The sequence below is a fragment of the Notechis scutatus genome, chromosome 1, assembly GCF_049901735.1.
Source record: "Notechis scutatus isolate UNSWTSFEM ecotype Mainland chromosome 1, rNotScu1.2, whole genome shotgun sequence".
Classification (NCBI taxonomy): domain Eukaryota; kingdom Metazoa; phylum Chordata; class Lepidosauria; order Squamata; family Elapidae; genus Notechis; species Notechis scutatus.
This window is the reverse complement of record NC_142009.1, coordinates 239,368,171-239,390,874: the sequence shown is the minus strand read 5'-3', so window position 1 is coordinate 239,390,874 and position 22,704 is coordinate 239,368,171.

Below are 22,704 nucleotides of genomic sequence, written 5' to 3'. Positions count from 1 at the left end.
ATTTCCCCTCCTTTTTTCATAAGTTTTAAGGGTAAAGTTAAAATGTCTATGGAGATCTCCAAATGCTGTACTCCAGGGGTGGGATATGACAGGGTTAACTACCGGATTTACGAGTTTCCTTGCTTGCTGTGAGCCACACGCCTGTTAATTGTCATTAGCACGCTGCATGCAGAGAAGCAGCCTTTGAAACAGCCCTCTTTTCCTGCTTTTTTAACTGCAGCTGTGCCTCATTCAGCAGCTGAAGTTGAAAAATCAGGAAATAAAGATCAGGTAAGAGCCCGGGTGGATGGGTAAAAACATCAGCAGACATAGAACCGGTTCTAGGTCTGCTGTTCTTCAGAGCTACCAGTTCTACAGAGGTGGACAGAACCAGTAGAAACCCACCCCTGCTGTATTCTTGCTTGTCACTGGGCAAATGTGCATGAAAAAGAACACTTTCATGACTGAATATACTGTAAAGAACTGGAGGGAGAGAAACAGATTGAAATTAAATTACTCAATTAATTGTTTATTGAATACATTTTAGACCATTTCAAGTCTGTTTGTCTACAAACTATCTAGCATTTTAATTGCCCAGTGATCGATTTAAGTGGGACAGCAAGATGGGGATTCCCCTAAACCAGGGGTGTCAAACTCACATTGTCGTGACGTTATTGCAACTTTGTCCCTCTTTGCTAAACTGGGGGTGGGCATGGCCAGCATGTGACGCATCTGGCCCGTGGGCCGTGAGTTTGACACCCCTGCCCTAAATTCACAATTCCTGCTGGACAAACAGGTGGTGGGCTATAACTTAGAAGGGCTACTGTATTGGTCACTATACACTGTACCACTTGATGTCCCTCCTGAGAAGGAAGCCCTGGTGATGGTAACTCACACCTTTGCCATCTCCCAATTAGATTACTTGAAGAAGCTTTATATGGAGGTGCCTTGGAAAAATACTTAAAAGCTGCAATTGTTCCCAAAGGCAACACATTAGTAAGAATAGAATAGAATAGAATAGAATAGAATAGAATAGAATAGAATAGAATAGAATAGAATAGAATAGAATAGAATAGAATAGAATAGAATAGAATAGAATAGAATAGAATAGAATACTTTATTGGCCAAGTGTGATTGGACACACAAGGAATTTGTCTTGGTGTAAATACTCTCAGCATACATAAAGGTACATTCGTTAAGCATCAAGAATCATAAGGTACAACACTTAATGATAGTCATAGGGTACAATCAACAATCAAATCATACTAGGAAACAGTCAATATAGAATGCAAGGATACAAGCAACAAAGTTACAGTCCTACATTCACAAGTGGGAGGGGATGGGTGATAAGGAGTGATGAAAAGATTAATAGTAATAGTTATGCAGACTTTGTAAATAGTTGAACAGTGTTGAGGGAATTATTTGTTTAGCAGAGTGATGGCTTTTGGGAAAAAACTGTTCTTGTGTCTAGTTGTTCTGGTGTGCAGTGCTCTATAGCGTCGTTTTGAGGGAAGGAGTTGAAACAGTTTATGTCCGGGATGTGAGGGGTCTGTAAATATTTTCCCAGCCCTCTTTTTGACTAGTGCAGTATACAGGTCCTCAATTGAAGGCAGGTGGGTAGCAATTGTTTTTTCTGCAGTCCTAATTATCCTCTGAAATCTTTGTCTGTGAGAGCTACTGCCCAGATCTAACACCTCATGTCAGATATAACATCTGATGTTCTGTTGGTGGACAGTAGGCTTCTGAGTACAATTGGGTTTTAACCTATAAAGTACCCTGGGTACTTGCAGGGTTACTTGCTTCAAGTGGATCTTCTCCATCTGGTGCATTTGAATGAAGATGCTAAGAGTTCCACCTATAGTGAATATTTAGGGTAAAACAAGGAACCACCTGCAACTTTCCAAACATCACCTTCATTCCTGAATTTGAGTTATTCATACAAGTCTTTAGAGGTTGATGCCTACTCATTGGACACCTATGTGTAATAGTTTTAATTACACCATTGAAGTTATGTTATTGGCCATTTAATGTATTTTTTATTTATTTTAACTCCACACTGCCATAAGTCCTTATGGAATATGGCAGTATAAAAATATTGCATGTATGTCTGTGTCTGTATTTAGTCTAAGTATTTTGCAGATTTGTGATAAGGTTAATGAGAATAATACAAAGCCTACGCAAATGACTGCACAGTTCTATGATAAATAGAAAATGATGTCCTTCCAGACAAAAAACACATTAAAAAAACAAGAGCTTAGAAACCACTAGATATTTTTTATGTTCCCTTTTCTCTACTACCCAAAGAAGTAGAATACTTCTACTGGGTATTCTAGAAGTAGAATACCCAAAGAATACTACCCAAAGAAATTTTGCTTTATTAACATTTGGCTGAAACTTAAGGCTATTTTGAAAGCTGAGTGGTGGCTGGGAGAATATTGTGAAATGGCAAAGCAATCCAAAAATGAGAAAATGTGGGTTGACACATATATTTTTATTTATTTTTATTTATTTGATTTGCCAATTGTTTACAAGATAATAAGTATAAGTGTATACATAGTTGTGAATACATGAAATGGGTACATATAAGAAAAATAAAAGAAGAATAAGAGAAACAATAGGACAGGGATGGTAGGCATGTTGGTGCGCTTATGCACGCTCCCTACAGACCTCTTAGGAAAGGGGTGAGGTCAATAGTAGACAGTCTAAGGTTAAAGTTTTTGGGGTTTGGGGAAGAAACTACAGAGTCGGGTAGAGTATTCCAGACATTGACCACTCTATTGCTGAAGTCGTATTTCCTGCAATCAAGTTTGGTGCGGTTAACTTTGAGTTTGTATCTATTGTGTGCTCTTGTGTTGTTATGGTTGAAGCTGAAGTATTCATTGACAGGTAGGACATTGCAATGTATGATTTTATATACCATGCTTAAATCAGACCGAAGACGGCGTAATTCAAGGTTTTCTAGTTCTAGAATTTCAAGTCTGGTGGCATAAGGTATTCTACAACGAGTAGAGGAGTGGAGAACTCTTCTTGTGAAATATTTCTGGACTTTCTCAATTGTGCTAATATCAGATACGTAATGTAGGTTCCAGACTGATGAACTGTATTCGAGTATTGGTCTAGCAAATGTTTTGTACGCTCTGGTTAGTAGTGTGATATCACCAGAGAAAAAGCTACGTAGGATTAGGTTAACAACTCTTAATATACTGTGGTAATATTTTATTTTCTCCATTAGCAATAGAAAGTGTATTTTGTCCATTTTATCAGAAAAAAAGAATGAGAAAGAAATGAGCATGACAACTTTAAATAGAGCCAAATCTGGGAGGCCAAAATCCATCATTGACAGTAAATATTTGCAGTCTAAAGTGGTATCCGTGCTGCAAGATGTATGACTGTGCAAAAACAAAGAACAAAAATAAAGGGTAACCACAAATAGCCACAAAAGCTCTTTTACTACTCGGCATTTTGAAGTCTATATTTTTCAGTAATGTCCAATCCAACAAGTTGAGACCCCAGCTCTGTCATTGGCAAAGTTAAACAAAGTCCTTAAACAGCAGATTTAGCCTAAATAAGAGTTAACTATTCTTTTTTGGTATATAAAGTATAGGTTTATTTAACAAGCACCATCAAATCTGAATTTATAGAACATTTGGGATCACAGGGAAATACATAGAATCACATATGTGTGTTAATGGTAAAGCAAATCTATGTTCAGGCAAAATGTTTCTGTCTTACATTGCAGCTATCTTCTGTATACAACTGTACAATTCTCACATATATTCCTCCTGAGGAATCTTTAAAGTATCAACATTGATTGTATCCAAGGGTGGGATCCGTCCGGTGTAACTAACCGGTTCTATATCTGCTGCTCTTCAGAGCTACCGGTTCTACAGAGCCAGACAGAACCAGTAGAATCCCATCCCTGGTTGTATCTTGTGGGGAGACCAGAAAATGGAATTTACAATATGTGCTGTAGACACAGCACACATGTGCTGTATAACTCTGATATCACTTAGCAAACTGAGGGAGTGGGAAAGAGAAAATTACATTGGCCAGATTTCAAGGAGCTAAAAGGTTTGATACTACAATAAAGATGACTAACAATAATTAGGATTGGTGTAGGAATTAAGTTGAGTGTCAGAAGCTCTGAATCAGAAGTGGCTTACAAATAATGTGTTGATAAAGGAAGCTCTCTTGCATCACAGTGAATGTTTCAAATAATACGTTAAATATGGAAGTACAAAATAACCACAAAGGAAATCAAATGACACAAGAACATCATATCCTACAATGTAGCATTTTAATCTTTTTATTAATCCTGATTGTTCACTCCTAATTCTATGCTGTTACTGCTGATTTATTTCCTATGCAGCTAGGACTACCAACACAGTGAATATACAGTACATAGCAGCAAAAGGAGTTTTGTATTTTTTTTACTGCAGTCTAGAGGTTGCCCAGTTGTTTGCAGTCCAAATAGGGTAATTTCTGGTAGGCAACCTTCCTTATTTGCTTCTCTGGCAGGATGAACTGAATAAGGAATACCAAATCTATGGGTGCAAAACTCTGAATGACCATTATATTGCAGAATGGATTGATTTCTCTTTGCTATCATCTGAAGATCTAGAAGAAACAAGGCAGATTACCTTTGAATAATAAATAAAATAAGGCTCTTGACTAGTTTATAGACATTTTCCAGGTGTAGCTCAGAGAAGAAAACAAGCAAAAAATAATGAGTGAAAGAACCTCAAGATTTAAACCTGGACCATGCCTGTAGGACAAACATGATTTTTAGTTTTTGTAGAAGCTGTTTTTTTGCCTTCCCTATGATTGTATCGGGAATAAAGTATCTTGTCTAATCATATCAGGTTCACTCCTTCAAGTTTGAGATTATTTTGTCCTTGTTTTGAGTCCTGATTTCAAACTTTTCCATTGATTTTTTTTTTTTGTCCTACAAAGAATTCAAACAAGGATTCCTGGCAGAAGTTCATGTATCAAACTAGAAGAAGAGCATGTAAAGGCATTTCTAATAGTAGGTATTAAATTGTTGAGGCCTGAAATGATGCTATTATTTACTCTGCCCCACATTTATACCAACAGCACCATCACAGACCCCAACAACCTCAGAGACCATTCCAGCTCTCCTTTTACAAAACCCAAATATAATAGCTTCTGGTCACCTAATCTAGAAATAGAATTGTAATATCTTTATCTTTAAGTTGTGAGGTTTTCTTCCTTAAGTTCTGAGGAAGATAGACTTTTAACCAACCAGTGTTTGACTGAATTTATAGCATACGTATCAGATCATTTCTACAGATAAATTTTCTAATGCAACCTTTTCATATATTAACCAGCTTCTCCAACTTGATGTTCTACAAATGGAAAAATTATGGAAAGTGTCATGGAAGCCAGTAGATTAGGGAAGCCTTGACCCAGAAAAGACTCCCATGAGCTATAGACCTGCAGCAATCATAGGCAACTTTTCAATAGTTAGCAGCTGAAGCTGAACTGCTGAGCTTCTGGCAGATCATAGGTTCTATCCAGGAATTTCCCAAACAGAATACGGCTATTTTTCTACACACATTTATTTCGGTGGAGTTGAAGACTCCCATGAAATGATATCCATCTGTTACTGGCAGAACATTTTATTCCATAACATTGGATATCCTCACAGCCCTTCTCTACCCTTTCCCTATAGCCTTGGTTCCTGGCTTGCTGCTAGATAGGGGTGTTCTGATTTCTGGTGTGCAATTTGTATGAAAGCCCAGGCATAGGCTTTGCTGACTTCTCCATTTCTGAAAATTGCCGGTTGATGGAAAATTCTGCCAATGTTTTAACAGATGGGCACATCGTTACTGCCTCTGTTTTAATGGGTAGATCAGACATCCCACCAATCAGTTGTTCAGCAGGTGCTTTCATACAGGGTCCAGCAAGCCTGGAAATTTCAAAGAGCATTAAACCAAATCACATTCAAATCAGGTCAACAAAACAGTCGATTGGTGGGGCGGATAAACAGCCCAGTGAAAGTGGGAGAGCTTACTCAAGCCAGAATTCCCACTTTATCAGGTTACTCAATCTGCTGCCAGTTGGTTGTTTGGGAAGCTTGAATGGAGCAACTGGTCCACCAGAAGATGCGTTCTGATGCTTTCTTCTGAAAGGAAAACAAAATGAATAGTAGCAGAAGTATTTTCTCTAGAGGCAATACTACATTTAATCTTAGCCAAAATTCTGATATAACCCCCCCTCACCAGGGCTGGACATATGAACATCTGCCCTATTAAGAGGCTCCCATTCTAAACCATCTCACCCCATTGTCTCTATTTGTTATATCAAAATTCTGATATAACCCCCCCTCACCAGGGCTGGACATATGAACATCTGCCCTATTAAGAGGCTCCCATTCTAAACCATCTTACCCCATTGTCTCTATTTGTCTGGCCTTGGAAAATAGCTTGACCCCTTCCTCTCTGTGGCAGCCCCTCAAATATTGGAACACTGCTATTATGTCTCCCCTGGTCCTCCTCTTCCCTAGATTAGCCATGCCCAGTTCCTGCAACTGTGCAGCATATGTTTTAGCTTCCAGTCCCCTAATCATCTTTATTGCTCTTCTCTACACAATTTGCAGAGTATCAACCTCCCTTTTATAGTGTGGTGACCAAAGCTGGATGCAGTATTCTAAGTATGGTCTTACGAAGGCTTTATAGAGTGGTATTAGTACTTCCTATTCAGAGGTGGTATTCAGCAGGTTCTGACCAGTTCTGGAGAACCGGTAGCGGAAATTTTGAGTAGTTTGGAATACCCCTTCTGACTGGCCCCGCCCCCATTTATTCTCTGCCTGCTGAGTCCCAGCTGATCGGCTGGGTCTTCTTTTGTTGCCCTGCATAGGAGAACAGAACTGGAAAGCAGATTAGTGGGGTGGGGAGAGAATGGGGATTTTACAGTATTCTTTCCCTGCCACGCCCACCAAGCCATGCTCATCAAGCCATGCTCACAGAACCGGTAGCAATTTTTTTTTGAATCCCACCACTGTTCACGTTGACCTGAAATCACACAGCTACTATTTCGTTGCTGCTGCTTTTAACAGCACAATCTCCTAATTTGGGAAGTCCAAACTGTGGAGCTGTTGGGAGACCAAATGTGACACAGAGACTGTAGGTTGCTTATCTCTGACCTGGAAAAAAATATTCAGGTGGCTGCAAGAGGCAGGGACACTCAAAGACAAAAGTCATCAATAGAACCTGCAACATGCACATTTTCAGAATAACACTCACATTTCTTGATGTTGTATGTTGATGCTCATCACCATATGCTGCTTCTAATCATTCAAGATGACAAGTGTTTATAGCATCTTATAAGCAGTGGGGAAATTTTCATCAAAAGCTGCTACCAACCAAATGGTGAAGGAAGCAGAGGAATTATCAAAACAATCTCTACAGTTCCTCCTGTACTTTTAATTACAGCTAAACCCAGGGGTGGGATTCTACCAGTTCACACCTATTTGCTAGAACTGGTTGTTAACATTCTAAGCAGTTCGGAGAACCGGTTGTTAGAAGAAATTACTGGCCTAATCCTGTAAGGAAGGCAGGAAGGAAACATTCTGGTCTTGCTTACAGAAACTGTCTCTCTGTTAACCTTTATTACATTCTTGGCAGGACTAGACCTCCTGTCTCAGGAACTTCTCTGGAGTTTTTTTCCCCTCCTTTGCTGGTACTTTGCTTGTGTGGAGTGACCATTCAAAGTTACAGTGGCACTGAAAAAAGTGACATGACCATTTTTCACACTTACGACTGTTGCAGTATCCCCACAGTCATGAGAGGCCAGGCGAGGAGATGCGTGCCTCGATGTGAGTGATATTGAGTTGGCCACGCCCAGCCAATAACATGACCACTAAGCCACGCCCACCAACTTAGCCATGCCCACAAAACCAGTTGTTAAAAAATTTGAATCCCACCCCTGGCTAAACCTCAACTTATAACTACAACTGAGCCCAAAAATTATGCTGTTAGGCAAGGCAGTTGTTAAGTGAGATGTGCCTCATTTTACAATCTTCTTCACCACAGTTATTAAGTGAACACTGCAGTTGTTAAAGGGAATGACGCAGTCATGACGTGAAGCTGGGTTGCCCGTTGACTTTGCTTGTCAGAAGCCGGCTGGGAATATCACAAATGGGAATCACATGACCTCAGATTAGCTCAACTGTCATAAATACGTGACAGTTGCCAAATGCCCACATTTTGATCATGCAACTTTGGAGATGTTACAACTGTTGTGTGAAAAATGATCATAAGCCGCTTTTTTCAGTGCTGTTATAACTTCAAATCAGTGATGGGATTCAAACATTTTTACTACCGGTTCTGTGGGCATGGCTTGGTGGGTGTGATGTGGCTTGATGGGCATGGCTTGGTGGGCATGGCAGGGGAAGGATACTGTAAAATCTCCATTCCCTCCCCACCCCACTAACCTGCTTTCCAGCTCCATTCTCATGTGCAGGGCAACAAAAGAAGACCCAGCTGATCAGCTGGGAGTCAGGAGGCAGAGAATAGATTGGGGTGAGGCCAGTCAGATGTAGTATTTGCTGGTTCTCCGAACTACTCAAAATTTCCGCTACCGGTTCTCCAGAACTACTCAGAACCTGCTGAATACCATCTCTGCATGTGACCATGGAGATGCTACAACTGTTGTGTGAAAAATGGTCATAAGTCACTTTTTTCAGGGCTGTTATAACTTCCCGAAACAATGGTCATGAAACAAGCGTTTGTAATTCAAGAACTACCTCTCTTTGGCAAAGGAAATCAAAGCAACCATTTTTCTTATTCTTTTCATAGTATTCTGCACTCTCAATTATAAATTACCACGTGGCTCTTTTCACCTGATCATTGTAACCAAAATAGATCTTCATGTGCTTATGAAAGCTCTTAATCCCCATTTGCAAAGCTGCATACGACCCACGCCATTTGGAATATGAACTAGGCACAATGCCTTCTGCTTTTCCACTCCTGTTTATTTCATTCCAGTCTTCAATTAAGGCAACCAGCAATTCTGCGTAGGCAATGTCTTTGTTACCAGATTAATCTGCAGGTGTTCAAGTAATTGAATGACTTACCACTTATAATTAGGTCAAATCTGACTAACACCCTCATGACACTTGTTTGCTGATGCTTTTAAAACAAGACAGGTGGAGGATCTTATTTCCAGACATGCATTTTGATTTTTTCCCCTGTTCTGTATCATCTCTTGGAGATGGCAGTGCCTATTACATGCTTGTTTTGTTTCTGTGCCCATTCCAAGTCAACCAGGTAAAATTTTGTTAACAGCTGAGCATATTTGATGGGTCGATACTGTACATAAATCAGGAATTCTTTTATTATGGTTATTGTAATTAATATTACACTATTAATTGTATGAAGTATTCATTAAATATATTAAAAATATTAGGAGAGCCAGTTTGGACTAGTGGTTAAGGCACCAGGCTAGAAAATGGGAGATGGTGAGTTCTAATCCCACCTTAACCATGAAAGCCAGCTGGATGACCTTTGATGACTCTGTTTTAGGCCAGCCCACCTCACAGGGTTGTTGTGGGGAAAATAGAAGGAAAAAGCTATACTAGATATGTTCACTGCCTTGAGTTATTTGTTAAAAACAACAACAACTGGATACAAATAAATAAAAATAAATTAAACAAACTGCCTTGGTCAGGGGGGTCCGGGTGGGGAGTTCCAGCATGTTTGGCCTGAAAGAATTAAGCCCCCCCCAAAGGGGGCCTTTAAAACATGGAGATGGGGACAACTGGATAGCAAGTCAACAAACAAGGGCCACTGCAAGGGGGGAATTAAAAAAGACGTAGTTTTATTATTTTAGAATAATATTTAATTTACTTTTCCATCATTATAGAACGTATGGATTTTATTTAAAAACAAAAACAAAATAAATGACCTATGACTACATACAATTGAGATGGAATTGGAATGCTTTATATTTCAATCCAATATTGTTCTCATTTGTCGTGACCATCTCAGAAAAAGTTGTAAGATGGAGAACATGAAGATGGCCTTTAGGAGCTCCCTTACTCATGGATCCAGGCACTAGCAAAGGATTGGAGTAAAGTTTACCCCTTTCATCTTTACCTAATGTGCCTCAACATCTCAGTTTCTGAATCCTCCAGGGGATAATGGCCGTCTTGTGGAGAAGCAGTAAGCTGAAGTGCACTGGCAGACGAGATTATAAGGCGGGTTTCTTGGAAGTAATACCCTCTTTGAGAGTTGCTAGTGGGAAAGGATTAATGAGTACCAGCCATAAGTCTTTGATAGACTCCATTGCCTGGAACAATTTAAGAGCTTACATGGCTGGTTAGTCCAGTTGTTAGAAAACAGCTTTGACAATCTCCATAATCCATGTGACTATGTAGCCATCGCAGGTATTGATTGGGTGGTTCCTATGCATGTATGCTCCTTGTGCCATATGTCTGAATAGATAAAACTAAAAATTTATAAAAGTAAATGGGAACTGTAATTTTTTGCTATCCCAGGGAATTAAATACTCCACCTGGTAGATGTCCTGCTCTGACTCTTGTAGAACTCAAATCTTGTTGAGCTATATGAATGGGTATGTATACATAGAGATATAAGTAGAGATTTTAGGTCAGAAAGTGAAAGTTGAGAATCTTAATTTGATTCTGTAGAATCCTGAGTCCTTGGATAGAAAAAGGACAATAAAAAGCACAATTAGTATATAAAAAAACCACCCCTCTTTATAATCCTTAGTCTCGCAGCTTTGTGCCTTGTATTTAAAAATCTGGACTTCACAGCCTTTGCTTATTCCATTTGCAACTGTTATTACTTTTGATTTGTAATGGATTGAATCTAATTATTCTTTTGCCTAGCAATCTTGTATGAATTGACTTGTGGACTTTTAACTCAGTTGTCACAATTAATTTCTTTCTAAAATTTTGCACCCGAGATTATACAGTATTTGTACCAATTCCATCAGGAAAAAAATGAATATGTATATTCTTCAAGTAGATTGTAATGTATCTAATAAGAGCAAAACATGTTTCTAATTTCTTTTTTGTTGGTAGCAAATGGATCTTGGATTCACTGAAAATAAGTCATGGCAGCCAGGAAAGTTGGAGGCCAGATGAAACTGTTGGGTCCAACAATGATTTCAAAAAGAGGGGCCATACCATTGCCTCCTTCAGGGAAGATACAATCATTCCTTAACTCAAGGATGCATTCACCATATATCATCTTCTGCATAGCCTTAATTGACCTAATGGAGGAATCATAAAACACAACACCGATCTATAGAACAAATGGCCAGGATAACAATCTGAAATAAATTGTCTACTCTTTCAGGAGTTACAAGCTTCCAAATAGCAGGACAAGACAATGCCTCAGTTAACTCACATAGACTCATCCAGTAGGGTTCTAACTCTGAGCAGAACTGAGCAACTTTGTATGATGGGTGATTAGAATATATATATATATATATATTGAGCCTATATATATATATAAAGCCTATATGAAGCCTGATGATGGCAGATAGATCCTGCCAAACGTTGCTACAACTTTAAAGCACAACTATAATGATGGGAAAATACCGAATATATATATATATATATATATATATATATATATATATATATATATATATATATATATATATATATATATATATATATTGAGCCTATATATTATATATAGAAGCCATCATCAGCTTCTGATGATGATGCCTGATGATGGCAGATGAGATTCTGCTGAAACGTCGCTACAACTTTAAAAGAACAACTACAATGATGTAGGAAAATACCCGAACCAAGCTGAACACCATACATATATATACCGTAAACTTAAGATATATATATATATATATATATATATATATATATATATATATATATATATATATATATATATATATGTGTGTGTGTGTGTGTGTGTGTGTGTGTGTGTGTGTGTGTCTTCTCCCTCCCCAGCAAAGAGGGAGTCACATTTAACAAAGCCATTGTTTTGCACCCACAGAGTAATAAGAAAAAGAAATACAAGCAGTCTCCAAAAACAAACAGCTTCAGCGACTCAATTACCAAAAGTTCACTGATGATCTTACCGAGTTTGGTAATGAAACATTTGCAAGAAATCAACCCTGCTCAAAGAGCACCAAGAATCCCACAGGTTAACCCTTAGTTACAAATATTCTCTTCTATAAGTATTGTTAAATGAATAAATTCAAGTATAAAAAGCAGGCTTTATAAAAACACCTTCTGGCTAAATTTATTAAACTAATAAAACTAATGTCTTCATATGGGTTTTAATTTCTTAGGCTCATTCATCCTCTTTTACAAAAATAGTAAATGTTTAGTCTGGGGTTACACAGTCAGATACACAACAAGCAGTTTTAGTTCAATACTTAATTTGTTTCCCAAGTTACATTCTGCAGCAGACTTAGCAAGTTATTTATAGCTAGAATGACAACGCTTCTTCTTCTTCCCATTTTTAGATGAGCATAACCACAAATTGCGAAGTAAGTGAAATTTTCCCTCTACTTAATTTCATATAGCATAAGAACTTGATTATATATGCACCATGAGGATGACTTACTCTGTTTCTACAGTATATTCTATCTACTTCCTAATTCAGAGTTTAGGAAAAGTTTATAGGTGCTGATGGCAATTTTTTCTCTGTGACTCAGACTGTCAGGTGGCTTTTCTTTGGTTGATAAAACCTTTTATCTTCAATTCTCTTTAATCCCTGGAGATTATCTATGCAACAGAGACTTTGTCCCTTAATGCAACGTCTGCTGTGGGGTCTTTGGGACTCTCATCTGGATTTGCCCTGAAACTAACAAGCCTTCAGCAATGTAAACTTGGTCCAACCCAAATCAAGTTTACTAGTCCATATTTTCCTTGATTAAACCATAAAGCTTCAATGCTAGAGCTCTCTAAATATATTGTATTTATGTACTTATTTTATTTCTTTATTCAGTTTCGATAGCCCCCCAAAACTCAATCAAGTCCCTCTGGATGGCTTACAATTCTAAAACAATTTAAAAGACATCAAAACAATAAAAACACTCACAAAATAAATAAACAGCAGCAGTGAGGATTAATCAATCAGAGGCGGCATTCAGCAAGTTCTGACCAGTTCTGGAGAACCAGTAGCAGAAATTTTGAGTAGTTCTGAGAACCGGCAAATCCCACCTCTGACTGGAGATTTTACAGTATCCTTCCCCTGCCACGCCCACCAAGCCACGCCCACAGAACCGGTAGTAAAAAAAATTGAATCCCACCACTGTAATCAACTGATACTAAAGCCAAGTAACAGAGCCCTTCACATATTCCGAGTCTGTGACCTGGGTACATAGTCATATTTTTTAAAGCTTTGTGAAAAGCCAGTTTATTTGCTAGTTGCTCCTTTTATTTTATTCCAATTCTTCGCTCCTTTCCTTCACTCCTTCGCTCTTTTGTGTTTTATGATTCCTCCATCAGTGCCAACCCAATAATCCTTCCTTCTTCTAAAGGAACATTTCCCTGTGAGAAATTAAACTATCCCAAATCCCAGATTTTCTTATCAGCCAATTAGCACAAAGCATTCCTTGCAATTTATAGTATGCATTTCTAGGACATCATTCATTCATTGTGACAAAGAGAAGGTACTCAAAAGATATCAATCTGTTCAAAGCTATTCAGTCTATGCTTGAATAAAATTGTGAACCCTGACTTTCCACAGCCAATCCCAAAGATTTATCCCTTGGGCTGTATTACAATTTTAAATCAAGAACATATGGAATTGTGAGAGCTAATTGGTTTTCAATATGCTGTTCCTTAGTTTAACTTTTAGTGAAATTAGTGTAACCTTTTCACAATGTTGGTCTTCAACCTCTACTGGTTGTTATGTTAACCTTCACTCATCAGCAGTTGGCTATTCAAATCCTGCAAGCTCTCTTTCTTTATAGATTTCTGTTTGCCAAATCACTGGGGGTGGGGGAAGCTTATACTAATACATTAAAGCAAGGTTGATAATCATGTTAGTATGAGTTTTATATATTGCCATTTTTTCCCCAGTGTGGAGGTTAAATCATTGAATACCAACTGAATACAGTTCAGATTTAATTCTTTCTTAAATTTACCATGAAAATATGTCATACTTACAACTTAATGTTTACAGTTATACTGTACAGAATCCTATCATAATTCCCGCATATGCTACAGTTTATTCTGTAAACTCTTATTGCACCGTTGACACTTTGCCCTGATTAATGAGAGCTTTCACACATAAATCTATGAACAGAGGACAAAATTTAAGGACCAGATCTTTGCTAACAGAAAAAAACTTGTACATCTTGTTTGTTTGCTCTTTAACTATGGGCTAAATATAGGACTATGGTTATTTTTTCACTCCTTTTCAATACTTGATTGTTATGAAGCTGATATGAGAAATTATTGTTCATCTTTCTCACAACCTCAAAATACAACTGCATCAGCAGATGGAGTTCTGCTATATGAATATAATGTCTTATTTACCTATTGATAAATAAGTTCTTGGATGCTCTCACTGCTTATGCTATGCATTACATACAATCAATTGATATTATTGGTGATATTTACAAATGATGCAGCCATCTGACTTAGATATGTGTAAAGTCCTTGGGTTTTGTTTTACTTGAAATGAGGAAGTTCTGTTTTCCAACATGGCAAAGTTCATCTGCAATATATGACAGTTTTTAGGGGGGGAATATCAGTTCAGTAAATCCTACTTGATACACTTGCTGAAGTGTTCTGAATTTGTGGTCTACTGTCTACTCCCCCTATTAAAAAATAGATTGATTAACCTGTAACTACGAAATCAGCAAGACTAATACTCTACCTGACTCTGTAGTTTCTTCCCCAAACCCCAAAAACTTTAACCTTAGACTGTCTACTATTCACCTCACCCCTTTCCTAAGAGGTCTGCATAAGCGCACCAATGTGCCTACCGTCCCTGTCCTATTGTTTCTTTTATTTTTCTTATATGTACCCATTTCATGTATTCATAACTATGTATATACTTATGCCTATTATCATGTAAGCAATTGACAAATCAAATAAATAAACAAACAAACAAACAAACAAATAAATAAATAAATACTCTATAACCTAAATCATAGCAAAATCAAAACTTATTTGATACTATGTTGTTATGGATTTTTTCATAAAAAGACAGTAAGCTTACTTCTCAGTTTGGAAAGACTGTACTAGAGCAGACTCTGAGTTGCTGGAATTGGGTATATCTAGTTTAATGAAAAGAATGACTGGGGTGTGTGTGACATGATAGCAGTGTTCCAATATCTCAGAGGCTGCCACAAAGAAGAGGGAGTCAAGCTATTCTCCAAAGCACCTGAGGGCAGGACAAGAAGTAGCGGGTGGAAACTAATCAAGGAGAGAAGCAACTTAGAACTAAGGAGAAATTTCCTGACAGTGAGCATCAGTGGAACAACTTGCCTCCAGAAGTTTTGGATGACCCAACACTGGAAGTTTTTAACAAGAGATTGGACAACCATATGTCTATCATGGTATAGGGTTTCCTGCCTAAGCAGAGGGTTGGACTAGAAGATCTCCAAGATCCCTTCCAACTCTGTTATTCTATTCTATTCTATTCATGTTCTTGCTTCAAAGTTGCTAATTTGCATAATATTTTGCTAGATCAACTCAAGATTTGATAAAAAGAAAAGCACATAAATTTGTTCCATTTGCGAGCTCTTAACCTTTAACTACAGTTCCCACTTCTCATGTCTGAAGCAGAAATTCAAAATTTTAAAACCTGGTCTATATCTTAGCTGATGCGGGCATGTGGAGAGGAGAGAGCTCTACAATACAGATGAAGGGAGGCTTTAATAGCATCGACCAATTCACTATGTGGGCCAGCATAAAGTGGAAGGGACTAAATTGTGTAATTGGAGAAAGACTCCAAGTGCAATACTGAACAATCTGGTTGCATGATGCAGTGGGAGCCCCCTCCCACTGCACCATAAAACCTCTCTCAGCATTACTACCTTACAAGTATATGCCGTGGAGTGAAGATATCCAAAGAGTTATTGGGAAATGTCAGTGCGTAAATATGAACAACAATAACAATTATGAAATGGCTGAATTAAAATTAAAAGGATGTTCACCTGCTAATGTGGGCATAGGAAAGATCAGTGTTACAAAGATATAAATACTATTGGTACACTGAATTCTAGAACCATGAACCAAGGCAAATGTAATGTTGTCAGAGTAGAAATGTCAAAAGTGAATATTGTTATTCTAGGAATCAGTCAATTGGACTGGACTGGGTCAATTCACATTAGAAGAGTATCGGATCTTCTAATGCAAAAAAGAAAAAACATTGAGAAATTCAGTAGCCACTATTATTAACAAAAGGATGTCAAAATTAATACTGATGAAGTGATGAATTGTCAAGGGTACAATTTTCCCTGCTGTATTACAGTGACTGCATGCAGGATCATCAGAAAGAGTGAATGAAGAAAGTTGTTTATTTATCAAATGGCTGTCTTTGAACTGTAACATCAAAAGTCTTAGGAATACCTAAGACTACAAGAAGAACAGATCACTTACTGAAACAAATAATCATTATTTTTTCATCCAAGGTTATTAGGATTATACAAACCGCTTCTTTGAACAGTAATGTTTCAACATTTATTTATTTATTTATTTTATTTATTTGATTTGCCAATTGTTTACAAGATAATAAGTATAAGTGTATACATAGTTGTGAATACATGAAATGGGTACATATAAGAAAAATAAAAGAAGAATAAGAGAAACAATAGGACAGGGACGGTAGGCACGTTGGTGCGCTTATGCACGCCCCCTACAGACCTCTTAGGAAAGGGGTGAGGTCAATAGTAGACAGTCTAAGGTTAAAGTTTTTGGGGTTTGGGGAAGAAACTACAGAGTCGGGTAGAGTATTCCAGACATTGACCACTCTATTGCTGAAGTCGTATTTCCTGCAATCAAGTTTGGTGCGGTTAACTTTGAGTTTGTATCTATTGTGTGCTCTTGTGTTGTTATGGTTGAAGCTGAAGTATTCATTGACAGGTAGGACATTGCAATGTATGATTTTATATACCATGCTTAAATCAGACCGAAGACGGCGTAATTCAAGGTTTTCTAGTTCTAGAATTTCAAGTCTGGTGGCATAAGGTATTCTACAATGAGTAGAGGAGTGGAGAACTCTTCTTGTGAAATATTTCTGGACTTTCTCAATTGTGCTAATATCAGATACGTAATGTGGGTTCCACACTGATGAACTGTATTCGAGTATTGGTCTAGCAAATGTTTTGTACACTCTGGTTAGTAGTGTGATATTACCAGAGAATAAGCTACGTAGGATTAGGTTAACAACTCTTAATGCCTTTTTGGCTATGTAGTTGCAGTGGGCTCTAGCACTTAGATCATTAGAGGTGAGTATTCCAAGGTCCTTTACAGAGCTTGGATCATCAACAAGATCTTGACTATTCAGCTTGTATTTTATTTTCTGATTTTTTTTGCCAATATGTAAGACAGAGCATTTATTTGTTGAGATTTGAAGTTGCCATTTGTTTGACCATTCAGATACATAGTCAAGATCTTTTTGTAGGGTAGCAGTATTGTCTGTGGTATTGAACAGCTTTACATCATCAGCGAAAAGAACGCAATTGCTCTTAATATGATCACAGAGGTCATTTATGTAGAGTATGAAGAGAGTTGGTCCTAGAACACTGCCTTGGGGGACACCACTATTGACAGGTACAGAATTTGATAGGACGCTCCCAATTTTGACCATTTGTTGTCTGTTTGCCAGGAATGCTTCTATCCAGTTATTCAGTTGTCCAGAGATACCATAGGATTTTATTTTTAGGAGTAGTTTGTCGTGTACCACTGAATCAAAGGCTTTACAGAAGTCTATGTAGATTAGCGTCTATTGCTTTGCCCTGGTCGAGTTGTGTCGTCCATATGTTTTTGCAGTGTAAGAGTTGCAGATTACAGGATAGTTTTTTTTCTGAAACCAAATTGTTTATTGGAGAGTAGGTTGTTTGTCTCTAAGTGGAGGATGATGGATTGGTTAATAATTGATTCCATGACTTTACAGGTGACGCAGCATAAGGAGATTGGTCTGTAATTTTCAACTAGGCTTGGGTCTCCCTTTTTGAAGATGGGGATGACTGTGGCTTGTGACCATAGGTTAGGCAAGGAGCTGGTCCTGAAAGATTTTTCAAAGATTATGCTTAGAGGTTTGGCTATGGCAGTGGATAGCTTTTTTAAGAAGTAGGCACATATTCCATCCGGTCCAATAGATAGAGATGGTTTTAGATTGCGTAGTGCTTTTTCAACATTGTCTTCTGTAAAATCGATATGTATTAGATCATTGTTGTTATCTGTGGTACGGCTAGGAAATACTGGGCATGATCCATTGCTGTTTACAAATACTGAGCCGAAGAATGTGTTAAAGATGTTGGCTTTAATGGTGTCATCGTTGCAGTCTTTACCATCAGGTCCTATCAAGGGTGGGATAGATAATCTAGAGAGATTATCTGACAAATATTCTACAGTGGAGTTCCAGAGACATAATATCATTTTACTTTTTTCAAGCTGCAACCTACGAAGACAGGAAAAACAAACAATTACATTTACTTCTCAGCTAGCTCCCATCTCCCTTTCATCTCTTATAAAAGCGATATAAAATAACTCAGAAAGAATATAAAGAAATAAGAGCTACTTCAGGCACATTCTGCCCTAGCTTCTTTAATGTTTGGAGAAGAGAAGATGACAGCCACCTGCACAGCAGATACTCACAGTGATGGATACACCATTGAAAGACCTAAAAGACATGGTTAGGGACAAATCATCATGGAGAAAATCTGTTATGTGGTTGCTAAGAGTCAACAACAACTTGTTGGCACCAATCAATCAACAGATATGGAGACAGAATGTGCACACATCCACTTTAGTGAAGTAATGGCCTACCACAATGATCCAGCATGGGTTGGTTGATTCATATTTTTCAAGTTCCACTAGCCAAAATTATCCCTCCAGTTTCTGTGTTTAGAGGACTAGAACCGTAGAAATAATAATATTGGAGCCAATTTGGAGTTGTGGTTAAGGGGCTGGACTAGAAACCATTGAATATGAGCTTTAATCATGTAAAGCATGTAAGCTGGTAGGTGACTTTGGGGCAGTTACTCTCTCAATTCAACCCAACTCATATAATTGTTGTGAGAAAAATACACTTTATGTACACTGCCTGGAGTTGTACAAAACACAGGCGGAATGTTAAATTAATAGTCTTTGAATCACTGATTTCTGGTGACTATACGTGCAAATGTCTGCTTGAGTTGAGTTCCAGAAATCTTGTCTGTGGCTTGAACTCACCTGACTTTATAGTTATATCTTTGTGAGACTGTAAAGCAGGGGTGCCTAACCTTGTGGAGTTCAGTCCATGCTAGCTGGGGATTTCTAAGAATTGAAGTCCACAAGACTTAAGGTGACCTGTAAAGCAAGGAAAAGCTGAACTAAAATTGTAAGCAGTCATGTGATTTTCCACCTAGTAAACATTAACAACTGAGTCACTAATCCCAATTGCAGTTGTTAAGCCAGAGCTATCTGTCCATCAATATTCTTCTAACTAAATTTGAGGAAAATGCAATGATTGCAAAGCACATTAGAATAATTGTAACTTTTTCAGCTTGTAACTTATGTCAGCCGCCATTTCATATCATGGAAAACTTCATGAAGACTAAAGGATTAATTAAATTGGTTCTCTCCCCCCCCCTTACTGCACTTCAGGTTCAGGCTGAATTAAATATCCGTTTGATAGGTAAGTCATGCAAACATATATAAGCATTTATAATTTCTGAGCCTGTAAGCTTTGACAAAGCACTGATTCAAATCTTTTTAATTTCTATTAATGTATTACTGGTACTGCTACTATACCAAATATTAGTTTATCCTGTATAGTTTGTGACTTTTAGATACACAGCCACACTGATATCTAGACTACCAAATCACTGATCTCAGACATTGTAGTTGGAAGCTTACACATACTTATCTGAGAGTAAATCCCATTGAAATCAATGGAAGCATGTGTATGAATTCTTATTTACATCGCATCTCAGACCTCAATGACATCTACAGCAATGTACATTAATATTGATTGTTACAAGAATTTATTGCATATAGCTCCAAAATATGCAACATGATTGTTTTGCTCTAAATACTATATAAGATTCACATCCTTTAAGGTGGAGCTTGAATTAGTTGCTTGCAACATTCAACAATTACTGTTTGCCAAAAACTTTACAAATGGAGCTTTGTCTACATCTGATCTCTAATGATGACATATAATGCTGAATCATAGAGGGTTTTTTAAATAACCAATGCAATTAACATAATAGGATAATGTTAATAAGGTTAGCATAATCAGATATCATCCTCATGTATCACTGTTCAAAAACAGACATTTGGACTTGGTGACCTCTTTATTTTATTTTTTCATGTCATGGTTTTTTCCTTTAAATTATTTCAGATTTACAATAAACTAAGTACACTTAGTACTTTGTTGCTAAAAACCAGTTCTTTGTTCTAGTATATTTAAATCTATACAAATCTAATACATTTTAATTTGCCTTCAATCACTATGAATGTACTTTTTAGAACATTCTAATTTGTCTACAGGTGCAAGACGTATGCCATGCTCATTATAATAAACCCAACACAAGAGTTCATCTTTTTTAATACATCAAGTTGCACTGAATATTCAAAGAAGATATTGTAGTACATTTAACATCAAGGTTGAGAAGGAAATTGAAGACAAAGTACCAAGCATGTTAATTTACATTTTTTTCTCATAAATAGCAACATAGCCCATGTGGAAAGAAATCTGGAAAGAGGCTTTGGAAAGTAAAGAAACTCAATGTTAATCCCACCCTGAGAACATTCCAGAAGTCTTTAAAGAATTAACTGTTCTCCCAGAATTTAGGTAAGTATTTGTGGAGCCCCATTGGTTATACAGGTTCTAACCATTCATTTAATGTTGTTTGGAAGTTACGATGACTTAAGACGTCCTCCTAATTCCAATTGTCTCACCATCCCTGTGGACACATGATCACAATTCAGACACTGAGCAACTGGCTCATATTTATGATAGTGTTTTGTGGCCATGTGATCATGATTTGTGATCTTCCCAGGTGGCTTCTGACAAGCAAAGTCAATTGGAGAAACTGGATTTGCTGAATGACCATGTGATTCATTTAACCATTGCAATAAGTCACTTTCAATCATGATAAAAGTGGTTGCAAAATTGGGTCATGGTGATGACTCACTTAATGACATTGCTTAGCAACCAAAATTCAGATTCTAATTGTGATGGCAAATTGAGAATTATTTGTATGTTCCTTTTGAGGGAATGGGATTATTCAGATGCTTGGGATTTTTTTTTCTTTTTATTACTGTAGCTTGTTTAATTGTAAGAGATTGCCCACCAATTTGTCCATAATGATCTCCTGCTTGAACAGGGGGTTGGACTAGAAGATCTCCAAGGTTTCTTTCTGTTATGTTGTGGGAAAGATGACTCGAGACCAGTTAATCTTCAGTTGCTTTTAATTTTCTTCTCTGGAATTGAACAACGGAGCCACGGCAGCCTCTTTTATAGCGGCTGCTCGCGGCTCTCAGCCAATGACGGCTATTCAATTTTCCCGCCGTCGGCTGAACAAACCAGAACGGAACATTCAAACATTCAAATATATAACACCCCTCCCTATGTGGTACAGTCCCACCAATCAGGCCACCCCTATGTTACATAGTCACATAAATAGGTGGGGCTTTTATGGTTCCTACTGGACCTGCACAATTCAGTCGTGGTGTTGTCTTCGGACTGCTCGGACAGGTTCGCTGTTCCTCCTGTCCTTTTCTGTGGAACCTCCTGGAAGGTGGAGTCAGCCATGCCGCTCCCGCCTGGCCTTTCCGGGCTGGTTGAGTCGGCTTGGCTGCTCCTGCCAGGAGTGGCTTCGTGATGGTTTTCTGATGCCTGCTCCAGTCCTCCGAAGTTTTCTTCTTCTCCAGGTACATGATTTTGATTTCCCCTCGGGGCTAATGGTGGTATTAGTTGTTGTGTTGTTGTTAGGGTTTGTTATTTCTCATGTTTATGGAGGGTCTCCCCCTCCCCTCTCGTTTATGTTTGAGGGGTCTCCCCCCTCTCTGGTTTGGTTATTATTTTGGTTTAATGTTTTATTTGGTTCTTGTGTTTGTGTGGGCTCTTCCCCTTCTTCCCTTTGGTTGTTGGGTGTTTCTTAATATGGCCTTTGATCTGAGTTGGTCTATATGTCTCCTCCAGCTCTTTCCGTCATCTATCTCTACCCTGTATGACCGGGGTCCTGTTACTTGGATTATTTTAGCTGGTATCCATAATGGCTCCCCCGTTAGATTTTTTGCATAGACCAGGTCCCCTGTTTTAAATGTACGGCACTTACTGGAGGAATATGTTGGCTTTTCTGTGCTATATGTGGGGTGTAGTCTATCTAAACTAGATCTTAGTTTTCTTCCCATCAATAGTTCTGCTGGGCTTTTATTAGTCGTGGCATTTGGCGTGATGTGCTATATCGTTAGCAATTTATATATTTTTTCCTGGATATCTCCAGCTTCTAGCCTGTGTAATGTTTCTTTGGTAAAATGGACCATGCGTTCTGCCCGTCCATTTGTAGCCGGCTGACCCAGCGCTGTTA